Source organism: Motacilla alba, chromosome 1A (assembly GCF_015832195.1).
Source record: "Motacilla alba alba isolate MOTALB_02 chromosome 1A, Motacilla_alba_V1.0_pri, whole genome shotgun sequence".
Taxonomy (NCBI): Eukaryota; Metazoa; Chordata; class Aves; order Passeriformes; family Motacillidae; genus Motacilla; species Motacilla alba.
In genome coordinates this window covers 54,791,824-54,805,102 of record NC_052031.1, presented here as the reverse complement: position 1 = coordinate 54,805,102, position 13,279 = coordinate 54,791,824, and the positions used below count along the sequence as shown (strand labels likewise).

General features: G+C 45.7%; 1 protein-coding gene across 5 annotated transcripts in view; it reads left to right on the top strand.

Moving 5' to 3' along the window:
• The window catches only part of LOC119708264 (potassium voltage-gated channel subfamily A member 6-like), a 78,215-nt gene that overhangs the window by 27,115 nt on the left and 37,821 nt on the right, over positions 1-13,279 (top strand). For 2 of the 5 annotated variants that reach the window (XM_038154433.1, XM_038154431.1), the window contains one exon: positions 818-3,417. The exons of the other annotated variants lie outside the window; for them this stretch is intronic. The gene's annotated coding sequence lies outside the window, so the exon portion shown is untranslated. Of the gene's footprint in view, positions 1-817; positions 3,418-13,279 lie in introns of those variants that run through there. 5 annotated transcript variants of the gene reach the window in all.

The window sequence follows — 13,279 nt, the reverse complement described above, 5'->3', positions numbered from 1 at the left end:
CTTCAGAGGTGGGTGCTGCAGTGCTGCACTGAACTCCTCCCACAGGGAAAGATGTGAAGATAATTTGGCATGTTCCCCTGCTGGTCCTGCAGGATTGGTCCCTCTGTGCTGTGACAGCTCTGCCTGCCATCAGGTTGGAGTGACCTCCTGGCTGGAGATCAGTGTAGTGCTGGTGAGGGATGCGTCTGACTCCAATTCAGCCCTTGCTCAAGGAAAGATAAAGTTGGGGAAGATGCTTTTGCATCTTCCACATCCTGTTATCTGGTTGGATACCAAGACTAAACAGACCCAACTTGAGCACTCTGCAGTGTGTTACCACCTTCCGCAAGACCTGTCCTGCTCCATCATGGGCACTGCATGTGGAAATGCTCAGTGGCAATCTCCAAATTACTCCTCACTCAGCTTTTCCTTGCTTCTGGACACAGGAGCCACAAAGGCAAGCCCATGTACGAGGCATTTATCCATGTGTCTGCCTCACAGTCACGCCGGAAGAGAGCAAGGAGACAATAGTCAAGGAAAAAGCCTTCTTTTCCCACTGGATGCAGGAGTCTGTGTCTTGCTGAAGGGCAATGGTTCCAACACAGATTTGTTTTCTTTTTTCTTCTCTGCCACCACTGTAGCAGCACTGTTACTGATGCGTACATGTGCTTGTCTGCTCCCTGTCCCTCACCCAAAGCCCTCACTGCTTCGGACACATTTGCACATTTGAGTTAATCCATGTATTTTCCTTGGTTTAGAAAGTGTTTTGCTCTCTCAGCTGTCACATTTCAAACTACACTTGCTCACTTTACTTCATCTCTTTCCCTTCTTCATCCAGCCCAGATGATTCTTCACTCCCCTCTGAACAAAAGTTGCTGTCCTGCTGCACTGTGTATGTCTGCTCCCGGCTGGGGAGCAGGATCGACGGCGGCTAGCTCCGACACAGCCAGCACCGGGGGGCACTCTCCGGAGGCACTGCGGTGTCCAGAGAGCGCCTAGCTGGGATATTTAGAGGCAGCTGCGGCAAAGTGAAGAAAAGAGGGTCTCCGTCCGGGGGTAGAAATCCGGTTTTATTGAACACCAGGGGAACCAGCCGACCGGGGACCCCGGGCAGCCGGCTACACAGGGTTATAAAGGGGGCGGAGAACAGGGGTGGAACTGGACCCAGGTCCAATCGGAAAACAGGGGGGTAGGGGGCTACAAAGGAGTGACAGTTGGGGTGACAAATACATTTGAACTGGGGGCGGGACCTCGGCTCCTAATCCAATCACTCGACGGGAACAGCAGAAGATTCTGGAACAACGGGAGGGGACGCTGAGTGATGGATAGGGGTCTGGGGAGGGGTTACAGTACTGAATTATTACAAATAAGGACAATTGGGGTGGAGATAAGGGGATTGGCATGAACTGATGGGGAGGGGAGAACCAGGGCAGAACCATGTAACAGGAGTGAACAGGGGTGAACAGAACATACCAACTTTACATCATCTGCAATAAAAATGACAGACCACAACACTGTCCCAAACCCCACTGCACTGAAGTGAAAGGCACAAACGCCACCAAGGAGCTGTATTTTGGATCCCATCATTACAGACCCCATCACTGCCAGCCTGCACCAGCAGTGCTCTAAACCTGCAGGAACGTGTGTAGAATTGAGATTTCTCAGAACTACAGGTAGATGTATAATGTCCAGGCAATATCATATAAATAATCTTTTCACCCAAAAAAAATCAATCAGATTTGGGTTACAATGATGTGAACTCCTTTATCTCCCTACCACCACCACCTCTCCCCCTTTTGTATTTATTAAGTAAAACTCAAAATGCTTCTATTATTTTTTTTTCCCTATGAAAATTTTTTTTTCGTCTAGCAGGTAGCAAAGATCTGAAGGGAGGAGTGGTCATCTCACCTGCCTCAGGCTGCTGCAGGTGGTCACTCATCAGAACTGTAAATGGATGATGGAGATAAAGGTGTTTCTGGTCAGGCTGCAAGCACAGCCTGACCTCCACTCTTGTAAATACTCATTTCATGGCTTCTTTCTGAAATCTGGGATTTAGGGAGCCCCAGCAAAAGGTGAGACTACTCCAGGGCTGTGTCTGTTAGCCCCAGGAACCTGTCCTCCTACATTTTTTCAGTTGTGGTGTTAAATTTTGTGACACCCTCTTCAGTCTGACTTACTGCAGATGAGATAAAGAGGGTTTTTTAAACCTATCCAGCTCAGGGTAAGTTTGGGAGAAGGTTTTTAGAGGGTGAATTAGGAAGGCATAAGCTGTATAAGGCTGACCAGTTGACCTGCATCTGCCATAAGGGCCCATAAAGGAAATGTCAGGAAGAAAGAGCAGCAGGGAGGAGTATAAATGTATTAATTTTGAGTACAGCATTTGTATTTGCTGTCATAATTGGTCTGTTAAAATTATTTTCCTAGAAGTGAATTAGCGATCCCAGTAGAGAATACAATTTGGGGAGTCATTGAATTAGAAGAAATGAAATCAAAGACAGAGTAGCATTTCTTTTATTAAATAACTGTGGCAGAAACTGTGTTGCAGACAGAATGAATGCTGATAGATCATCAGAACTGAGTGATATTCACTTATGACTTTCAAGGGAATTTGTGGTATCATACAGCACTTCATTCACTTAATCCTCCATTGTTGCCTGAAGTCTGCAGAATAAAAAAGGTGGTGACTTTCTTTAAAACAGTTTCCATAGCTGAATCTAAGTTACTGTAGCCTGGTAAATTTAACTTCTGCAGGAGGATAATTAATTGTATAACAAGGAATTGAATCAATGAATGCCTGACAAATACAAAAAATATTCTTCATAAAAGTCACCATAATTTCTGTTATGGAAGGTTTTGCTTTAGGATACTGATTTCTTTGGAGACATAAAAAGCACAGAGGTAATGGTGAGTCTCCTTGGTTAGGTCAGAAGGTTTTAGAGGGAAATGTCCAGTCATGAGATCAAAAGAGAAGATCCTCGAATGGTTAAAAATGGGAAACAGTGAGCTTCTAGACCACCTAAATGTGGTCTGCTTGTAGTCATTCTTCAGACTTTAATATTCACGCAGAAGTTTGGCAGAAACAGGAAACATGTCTAGTTCAAAATCAGTTCAATTTCTACAGTTAATGGTATTAACTGGTGTTATATAGCTTTGACCCTTTGGAGAGATCTAGATCTGACTTTTCCCAAGCTTTGATAGAGTAAAATAACTGCTTCCCAGTCTTTTATTTGCAGATACTCAAAATATTGTTGCTGGGGATAAGAATATCAGCACAGTAAATATCAGCTTGCTAACAACCAATTATTTTTTCTTAGTAACCTTTATGGGCTCCTTAAAACTTGTCCACAGACTCTTAAAAAGTCTTGAACCACAGCTCGATGGACATTGGCTGTACTGTGTAGAGTTCATCCCTAATTTTCAAATTCATTGCAGGCAGCAGACATCCATTCCTGGAAAAGGAGCAAGTAGTCACATGAGTGAGAGTCTGAAGCTCATGAATAAGGAAGAGGTGAAGTTCTCACCAGAGAAATATGACAACCCTGTGTCTATTTCTCTTTGTGACCTGGTCAAATCTGTGTGAAATGTTGAGGTTCTTGGTGAAACCATCAGGTCTGCACAGCACTCTCTCTTTCCAAAGGGGGAAATTACATTCCATACACCAAACCAATCCAAGCCAGTGTGGCTGCTGTGTTTTCCTTTGAGTAGAGCAGACAAACTATCTCGGTATCGATTTTGTGCACATTAACAGCTCCCCATAGCCCAGGCCATTTGCTGAGTGGCAATTTGCATACTCATAGAGGAATAATTTCCTTGTTTATTACTGGAAAAATTCACCCTTTCCAGTAGGTTTTGATATTGTATTTCAGGAAGTCACTTCCTATCCTAAACTTGTTATATAGGGATGTGTAGCTGTAGCTCCTTCCAAATTAACCTGGTGCTGTTTGCCTCCTGCAGCTGCTCACTTTGTGACTTCTGATTGCTCTGCACACCCCATACAGTCCTGCCATTCCTTTATATGCCCACATAGGAATCAAACCCTTAGCATCACAGAAGGAGGGAAGAAAGCTCCCAGGGCTTTTCATCCACCCACACTCCTGGCCAAGCTGCAGTTCTAGACTGGAGACAGACCCAGGTGTCAGAGGTACAAATACACTGTGCTGTAAAGGGCTGAGTCTCAGTAATACCTTTGTCCTGTGCATCCCCAGAAGTGGGTATGGCCATTCCAGCATCTGCTGATCTGCCCCTCCTCTGAGTATCCCTGAAGCCAGAAGCCTGGAGAAGTTCACAAGGATAGCTTGCCTTATGTCTGTTGCACAGTGTTGTTGTTGGGACATCAGAGGACATCATGGAACTTCCTGGGAAAGTGGCTGCAGTGAGTTGAGCAGCACAGTTTGAGGTGGAACCCTCCCCAGAGATTGTTGAGGCAGTGCCCTTCATCCGTATCACTGATTTCACCTGTGCTTGCAGAAAAGATTGGCACTGTTCTCAGGCATGCCAGAGATTTCTGATGATGTTTTCGTAAACCTGACATTCCAAATTCCCCTCTGCAGTGTCCAAATTTTGGGCTCTGGGCTTTGCTGTGAAGTGAGCTGAGACAGCCCCAAATCCCTTTGTCCATCCATCCCCCTCTGGGTACCCTGTAAGGAGCAAGTTCCCCCCTCATCACCTATTGTGTAGTGCTTCCTTTTTCCCTCATGAATAGCCTTTACATTGCATTATATTATATCCCTTGAGCTCTCTCTCTCCCTAACTGGCTGCTCCCTGTTTCCCTGTTTCCAGCTCTGACTCTTCCATGGCACGACTGTATTCTGTTCTCTCCTCCTTGACTGGGCTGGGATGAGCACAGTGCTCCAGCAGAGGGCGCGGGATCCACTCAGGAATAAGCTGTTCCAATGCCTGATTATCTTTTTTTTTTTTTCTTCTGCAGTGCTGTTTTAGGTGTGTGAATACTTGCCCCTAGCCCCTACACACTGCTCTAGGACAGTCTCTAGATTTTTCTCTCTTCCTTTGTTGATGGAAGTGTGGGGCGTTAGCTTGCTGAGGTTATTCCATTAGGGTACCTTAGAATCATAGAATAATTGAATAACAGAATCATTCAAGTTGGAAAAAACCTTTAGGATCATCGAGTCCAACCTGTGACCAAACACCACCTGGTCACCCAGCCCAGAGCACTAAGTGCCATGTCCAGTCATTTCTTGAACACCTCCAGCAATGGGGACTCCCTGTCCTCCCTGGGCAGCCCATTCCAGTGTCTAACAGCTGTTTAAGTGAAAAAATTATTTCTGATGTCCAGCCTGAAACTCCCCTGGTGCAGCTTGAGGCCATTTTCTCTTGTCCTGTTCCTTGTTCCCTGGCAGCAGAGTCTGACCCCTCCAGCTGCCCCCTCCTGTCAGGGAGTTGTGCAGAGCCAGAAGGTCCCCTGAGCCTCCTTTTCTCCAGGTTGAGCCCCCTCAGTTCTCTCAGCCCCTCCTGGTGCTCCAGACCCTTCCCCAGCTCCATTCCCTTCTCTGGACATGCTCCAGCCCCTCAAGGTCTTTCTTGTCCTGAGGTTCCCAAAAGTGCCCCAAGATCTGAGGTGTGGCCCCAGCAGTGCCAGCACAGGGGACAGTCACTGCCCTGGCTCTGCTGCCACACCATGGCTGGCACAGCCCAGGTCCCATTGGCCTCTTGCCCCGCCTGGGCACACTTGACTCCTGTCCAGCCACTGTCCCCAGCACCCCCAGGCCTTTCCCATCTTTCCAGCCCCTCTGCCCCAGCCTGGAGCTGCAGGGGGTTGGTGTGACCCAAGGCAGGACCAGGCCTTTGGCTATGTTGACCCTCAGACCACTGGCCTGGGCCCATGGATCCAGCCTATCCAGATCCCTCTGCAGAACCTTCCTGCCGTCCAGCAGATCCACACTGCCACCCAGTTGGGTGTCATCTGAGAAATGACTGAGGGTGCACTCAATCCCCTTGTCCAGGTTGTCATTTAGAGAGAACTGGCCCCAGAACTGAGCCGTGGGGGCACCTCTGGATGTACTGGCAACCACTTGGATATAAATCCATTCACCACCACTCCCTGGGCCTGGCCATCCAGCTGGTTTTAACACAGTGAAGAGTGGATTTTAACTTTAGGATACTAACTTGCACATTTAGAGGACAGGGAAGGTGCAAGGCTGACCCTGGGAGAATTACTAGCTGCCTTGCAAAACTTCTCTGCCAGTAGCTTGAGATTCCACTGCTCCCTTTTCCAAGTACAATACATGATCATAGCAATCTTTTCTGGCTTTAAAATTGATGGCAGATGTACTCCCCAGATAATGAGTCTCATAAAAAAACTGTATGAAATCTCCTGTTGAATTCAATAGCAGAGGTGCTGTTCCAATTTAAAGGTTACAGGATGACACAAAAAAAGAGCTAAAGAAATGTTCTCCTTTTCCACTCAGCCTCTGGAACCTGAGTTGTTACAGAGATGACTTTGCCGTCACTAATGCAGATGCTTTTGGATGACTGAAAGCTCTCTGTGGACAAGAAAATGCAGGAATGTTCCCCATGTGTGGAGTGCACAGAATTGCAGAGGGTCAAGACCTGTTCCACCATGTTTTGTCACCAAGCTTCTTATGGCAGTGCCACCTAAAGTTTCTCTGAAAGGAAACTAAAAAATTCTTATTTTTTTCGAAATTGGAAGTATTCTATCACATGGCATCATAGAATTTTAAAATTACTGTTAATCTTGGTGGTATGTATTGAAATAAAATAAAATAATGGAAGTACTGTTACACTGTCAACTCTTTTTCATTATTAGGTATGATGCCATCCTATATACAGGTAGCTTAGAGATTTGGCAGCAGGTTCTCTTCTGCTTCTTTTCACCAAAGTCTTCGCTCCTCTTATGAGTGAAGGATGGAATGACTCCATGGTGTTTAAAAAAGGCTGGGTGTGGCACTTGTGGCATGGTTTACTTGATAAGGTGATGTTAGGTCATAGGTTGGAGATTATGATCTCCAAGGTCCTTTCTAACTTGGCTGATTCTGTGATTCTCTAAATCTGTGACCAAAGCCCTGCTCTGACATTGGTGCCACGGTAGAGCTGTCTCTTTTCCCCAGGGCAGTGGCAGCAGCAGCAGCAGATGCCTTTGTTATGATGTGTGACAAGTCTTTGGTCCCATGCTCACACAGCTGTTTGAACACAAACATTCTTGTTAAAAGTCTCAAACACAACCGTGGCCGAGGTTTCTATAGAGCAAGAGAGCAGAGTGCCTTCGTGTCTTTGTGTTGAAAGGCTCTTTTTTTCTTTTCTTGTGGCTACCACAGCTGAAGTTATCCCAAATTTGGGATTGTGGGGGATGCTAGGGAGTACAGCAAAGCAGATTCAGGGGAGGGAGGACATTTGCTGGCATGGGAAGGGTGGGAGATCTTACAGACATCCAGGGTTTAGAGACTGAAATCCCATTTGGTGTCACTAGAGGATACTCAAACTGTGTCCAGCTTGTAAGAAATCGCTCCTTAATCTCTTCTGGAAATCAATTGCTAGGAGAAAGAAATATCCTTGAGAGGAATAAAGGGAGTCAATGTTTAGGTACATTTAAAATCTTTCTTTTAGGTTTCAGTGGGAAGTCAGTGAATAGAATCACGTGCACAAAAATTGAAGCAGTGAGTGACAGCAAACAGAGCTGATGAGCTGCCTGTATGTCAAAGTTGCAGCTTTCTCTGCATCAGAAAGTGGCTGGTTCATAGGAGGTAGAACTGATGAAGCAGCCACATCCTGTCATGAGAGAGGCTGGAAAAGCTGGTGTGGGATAGAGAGGCTTAGAGAAGGTGCTGGTGGGACATGTCTAGCTTTTGTTCTGGTTGGATAGCTGGGACCTGGTGCAAGCCAGAGACATTTTCTTGATTCCAGTTAACATTGTAGAGTCAAAGGGAGCAGAGCACTCAACATTCACTGCAGGACTCATTGATGAGGTGAATGGTAATGGGTGCCTTACATGGGGATCCAGGTGTGGTTTAATTCCTCTGGAAAAATCAAACCATTTCAGACAGGGCAGAGCCCAATGCTGTGATGATCTTCTCAAGGAACTAACAAGAAACCACTACTTTCTGACTCCAAAAGTCAGGCCAAGCGGGGCTTAAAGCATTTTCTTACCCTGGCCAAGCTTGGCTCCATCAAACACACCAGCTGCTGAGTCTGACAGTGTCACCACAAATCCTCCTATTGGGGTAGATGCAGGGAAAAAATTCCTCTCTGACCTCTAGTAACATTCCTTGCTCAGCAGGGTCTCAGTTGTAGAGGACTGTGATGGGGATGGTTATCCTGTTACAGTCTGATTTGCTTCTTTTGGGGATGGTTAAACTGACAAAGGTGCTTAATCTGGCAATTAGAGCAACACAGACTTCTTTGCTGCTAAACAAAGAGTTTGTACTCCTCTTGGCAGATCCATGGCAGAGTTCTGTCATGCTAAAGTCACTCTCCAGCATTCCTGTCCAACATAGGCAGGACTAATGTCCAGGATACTTTCTGGGCCTGTCTTTCCAGTCTTCCTCTTAAAGGCTACAGTAGTGAGAATGGGATACATACCAGGAAAAAATGTCACCAAACAATTCCCTCCAGAGACTGGAGATAACTTTTTTCACATGGGGTGGTCAGGAATGCAGCAAAAGGATGCCAGGCCAAAAGGCTGTGCTCTGGGATGGAGCTGCTGGAGTCAGTGCCAGAGCAGGGACACCAAGGGGATCAGAGTGGAGCAGCTCTGCTGGGAGGAAAGGCTGGGAGAATTGGGATTGTTCAGCCTGGAGAAGAGAAGGCTTTGAGGTGACCTCATTGGGGCTTTCCAGTGCCTGAAGGGAACCTACAGTAAAGATGGAGAGAGACTCTTGACAAGGGTTTGGAGTGTCAGGACAAGGGGGAATGGCTTCACACTGATAGAGAGCAGGTTTAGATGGGATATTGGGAAGAAATTGTTCCATGTGAGGATGGTGAGGCCCTGGCACAGTTTGCCCAGAGAAGCTGTGGCTGCCCCAAGCCTGGAAGCATCCAAGGCCAGGTTGGATGGGGCTCTGAGCAACCTGGGATAGTGGAAGATGTCCCTGCCCATGGCAGGGGAGGGTGGAACTGGATGATCTTTAAGATTCCTTTCCAAGTCAAACCATTCTGTGATTCTGAGATTATAAATAAACGTGACCCTCCTTGCTAACTGAGATCGGACAGACACTCAGTTTTTCCCTTGGTCCTGGTGACAAGGATTTTCTGACTGTCTGTTTCTTAGTGTTGTTGTACCTGCCTACCCAGATATCATCTGTATACTGCTGGCATGAGGACCTATCTCTACTCTTCTGAGGGCTGTATATCAGTGTTGAATAATGCAGCCAGAAGTCTCTAGAGCTCGTGTCCTGCAAGTCATTAAGCTGTATTGACTGGCTCCATGCATGGTAAACAAGCTGTAAAACACTGATTTATTGTCTCAGTTGCAGTAAATTCTGCTGTATAAAACCAGAGTATCTCCAGTTTGCATAGAGACAGTTTGTTTTAAGGTATTTAAAGACACATTATTGCTCTCTTCATTAAATTCTGGTCATTTCTCCTCCCTGTCATCTTGATCTCAAAGCAGTATATAACACATCTGAACATTTTTTTCTATGCCATTGGGGTGCTTTTTCACCCAAAGGAAGTTTCTCCAGCTGTACCTCTGTAATCTTTCAAAATTTCTTTCACAGTTCCTTCTTCTTCCTCACCTGTTTGATCTTCTTTTGTCTTATGAACCCTGCCAAATGCTTCCTTGAGTTCTTCCAAATGCAGACACTCCTTTCATTCTGTTGATGGATTCTGGCAGAGTGAAAGTTATATTTTTTTTTCTTTTGTGGTATCCCTTCCAGAGTAGAAGTGATAATTTTAAAGCCATTTGTGGATAGGGCTGCTGAGGGAAAAAAATCCTTACTTTTGCTCACTGATGTCTGAGGATTGAGATACCTGTGGTGGAAAAGAAGAAAAGAATGGACAAATGAATTTTCTTACTAATCTTCTTCTGGCTTTTGGGTTTTCATCTGTAGAAAGCCATACCAGGCTTATGACTCTGCAGAACTGCATTTCTAGAGGTTTTCCCATTATTTTCCATTGTTTCCCCCATTTTAAGTATATTGAAGTTTCTGGAGAATAATTCAGCTCATACTTCTTATGTCCTGGGTTGTTTTTTTTTTAATGGCATCTCTGTATACAGCTTGATTTTAAAGGTCCATGAGAGAATATTTAACATGGGCTAAAAGGTTAATCTTCTCCCTGACATCAAAAAGTGCCAGCCCACTGTGCCAGCTGGGAATATCATCCTGGTGTCAGGAAGCTCTGTGGAATGAAGCAGTCCTTTACTGTCAGCATCTATGAGTGGGCAGGGAAATGGGACTGGAACCTTATGGGGAAAATTTGCTCCACACTTGGTAAAGTTTCCTGTTCCTCTGGAGGGTTTGTCCCAGGAGCAAAGAGAGCTGGGGCAGGGTTGAGGTTTACACAGCCTGTGAGGGAAGACTCTGCCATGGCATTCCTCAGCTGGAGAAACCCAGATCAGCCTGGATCTGCTGCTGAGTTTACCCACCCTGTGAGGAGGCCACTGACAATCAGGAGACTGCATGGCACTTCCATGACTCTAGAGGTAACTCAATTTCCTTGTGGTTTTGAGGGAAAAAAAAAAATCAAAACTGGGGTAATCAAAGTTAAAGGAAGGAAACCCTTGATAAGAAAACCTGCTTTCTTTTGCAACAGAGAGCACCTGGCAAGGAGGGTCATAGGAATAGGATAATCCCAAAAGAAAGTGCTGTCACACCTTCAGGATCCACCATTAGGAGATCCTGAGACTCTGAATGACACACACACACAAGGCTCAGCTTCTGCTGAATCCACTCCTTGGTAAATAACACAGAACTGGAGAAAGAAGAGGCGCATTTAGGCAACTGACCAAGGAAATAAAACATCTACACCGAGCAGTTGTTTGTAAGGCAGCTGCCTGTAGCACAGGCACAACTTCCTTTGCCTGAATTTGGTGCCTACCTTACAGGGAAAGAATTCCTTGGAGGTTCACAGCTGTCCTCCAAGGTGGCAGAGTAGCATTTCTGGAGTGCCTGACCTGTGGCTGAGTCCATGGTTTGCCTTTCCATTGCACTCCTGTCCAAAACTCAGGCTAGCCCCTTCCTCCCCTGCCACTTTTTAAGAGAAATCAAGTTTTTCCTAACAGGTGTCCATGGCCATTTTAACTGGCTCCCTGTTTTCATTGGTGTCTTCTCCACTAGTGATGCCAGGATTTTCACCCCTGGGATCCCACAGTCCTCACGTGTGTCTGTCCCAGTACATCCCACTGACTGCAGCTGTCCAGCCCTTCCCAAACCAGTTGTTGGCTGGTGCCAAGTTAAAGTAGGGCAGCTAACTTGGAGTCCATCTCTGGTTAGCCTCCACAAGGTTACTGGTGTGCTTTTGGCCACTGGAGGGCTCTGGTTTTATTTCATAAAATATATCATATTTTCTCATTCTATGAGAGAATGATACTAAAAATTACCGGTGTCATGGGCCAAAAGGAGGGTCTAAGCTCCTGCAGAAGCCTCATGCCTTATCCTGATACTTGGGCATGAAAGTTGAAAATGGGATGTCCAGATTCCTGCATCACGAATAACCAAGAATCTGGGATGCTTACTTGCAATTATTTGGGTGATTATAATGATTTTATCAGCCTCCTGAGGTCTGTCTCAGTGCCAGTGCAGCAAAGATGTGCTCACAAAATCTGTTTTTATGAGAAGGAACACTGGCACTGGAGAGCAGAGGCAGGGGTGTGTGTGGAGGGAGAAGCAAAGCGAGATCCACACCACTTCTGGGAGACATTTTTATCAAGGGCTGGTCAAGGGTAGGAAGGAGGGGAAACCCTAGGTTGTACCTACTTGGGTTTGCTAAAATTGTGCCTTTTCCCTCTTCCTCCCTCATTGAGAGACCAGTGTGGCACAGGAAAACCTCAGAGAGGGAGCTTTCATTCATTGCAGAGCACTGCAATGCATTCATTATGTGTCCTTGAAGGAACCTCACATTTTGGAGCTGACCCTGAGCTTTAGCATCAGGAAAGCTTTTTTTTTCTCTTTTTTTTTCTCTCTCTCTTTTTTTTTTCTTCCTCAGCTCTAGTCCTATTTTTAGAGCCTGTCGTTTTCTCAGGGGCTTCAGAGTCTATTTTTAAAAGGACTTTTCAGGCTGCTAAACCATTGTTATTTTCTCTAGGGCGATGTCAACACAGTGTCTATAGTAAACATGCCTGGCATTTACCATAGGTGATGCTTTAGATCAATAAACATTAATGTTGAGGGTGAAAAATGTTTTTGCAAGCAGAGCCCTGCTGTGAAGTGTTTAATTTCCACAGAGCATCCTTTTGCTTGCCTCATGGCTTTCCCCTTTTCTGAAACACGGTTGGTCTGACCGTCAAATTGCTCACTGCTGCATGAACCTGATCTGTACATTATTAGATCATCTAGAGTGACTGTAAATCATGTTTGCCCCAAGTTTTTCAGCATGTTTAATGTTTTTACAAAGTTTTTTTGTTTTTTTTTTCTCCTTGCCTTTTATATTGGGAATAAATTTAACAGCCCAGCTCTGAAAGAAACATGGGGAAAAGTTTAAAGGGCTTAAAGTATGAACAGCAGCAAATACTGGTAATAATCATCATGGTGTCATCAATTTTGGTGGAATTTCTCAAATGAATCCAGCATAATTACAGGTTCTTTTCACCTGTGAGGAGGGGGAAAAAAACAGGGGGGAAAATTCAGGAACAGTTATGTAAAGATGTGGGAGCAGATGTACTGCTGGTGTAAGATGGCACTGCTCCACTCATGTCAGTCAAAGTAGTTGATGTGGGGGAACATTTGTCTACAATGGAAGCAGGATTTATCACTGAGCTCTATTGGCTCCATAGAAATCACAGAATGGCCTGGCTTGGAAGGGACATCCAGGATCATGTGACTCAACCCCCCTGCCATGGGCCCCTCCACTATGCCAGGTTGCTCAGAGCCCCATCCAACCTGGCCTGGAACACTTCCAGGGATGGGGCAGCCACAGCTTCTCTGGGCAAACTGTGCCAGGGCCTCCCCACCCTCACAGAGGATGATCACACATCAGTTGAATGTAGTATTTGCCCATGTCATGCTCTGATCCCCTCACAAATGTGAGGGATGATGTCTGAATTTAATCTTTTCATGGATGCTTAAGCCAATGTCTCTTCTATACTTCCTGCTGTAGACTACACCGCCCAAGAGGACAATTTCTGCCCTTCAACCACATGGATTTGTTCCTTGGGCTGTACTAGCTCAGC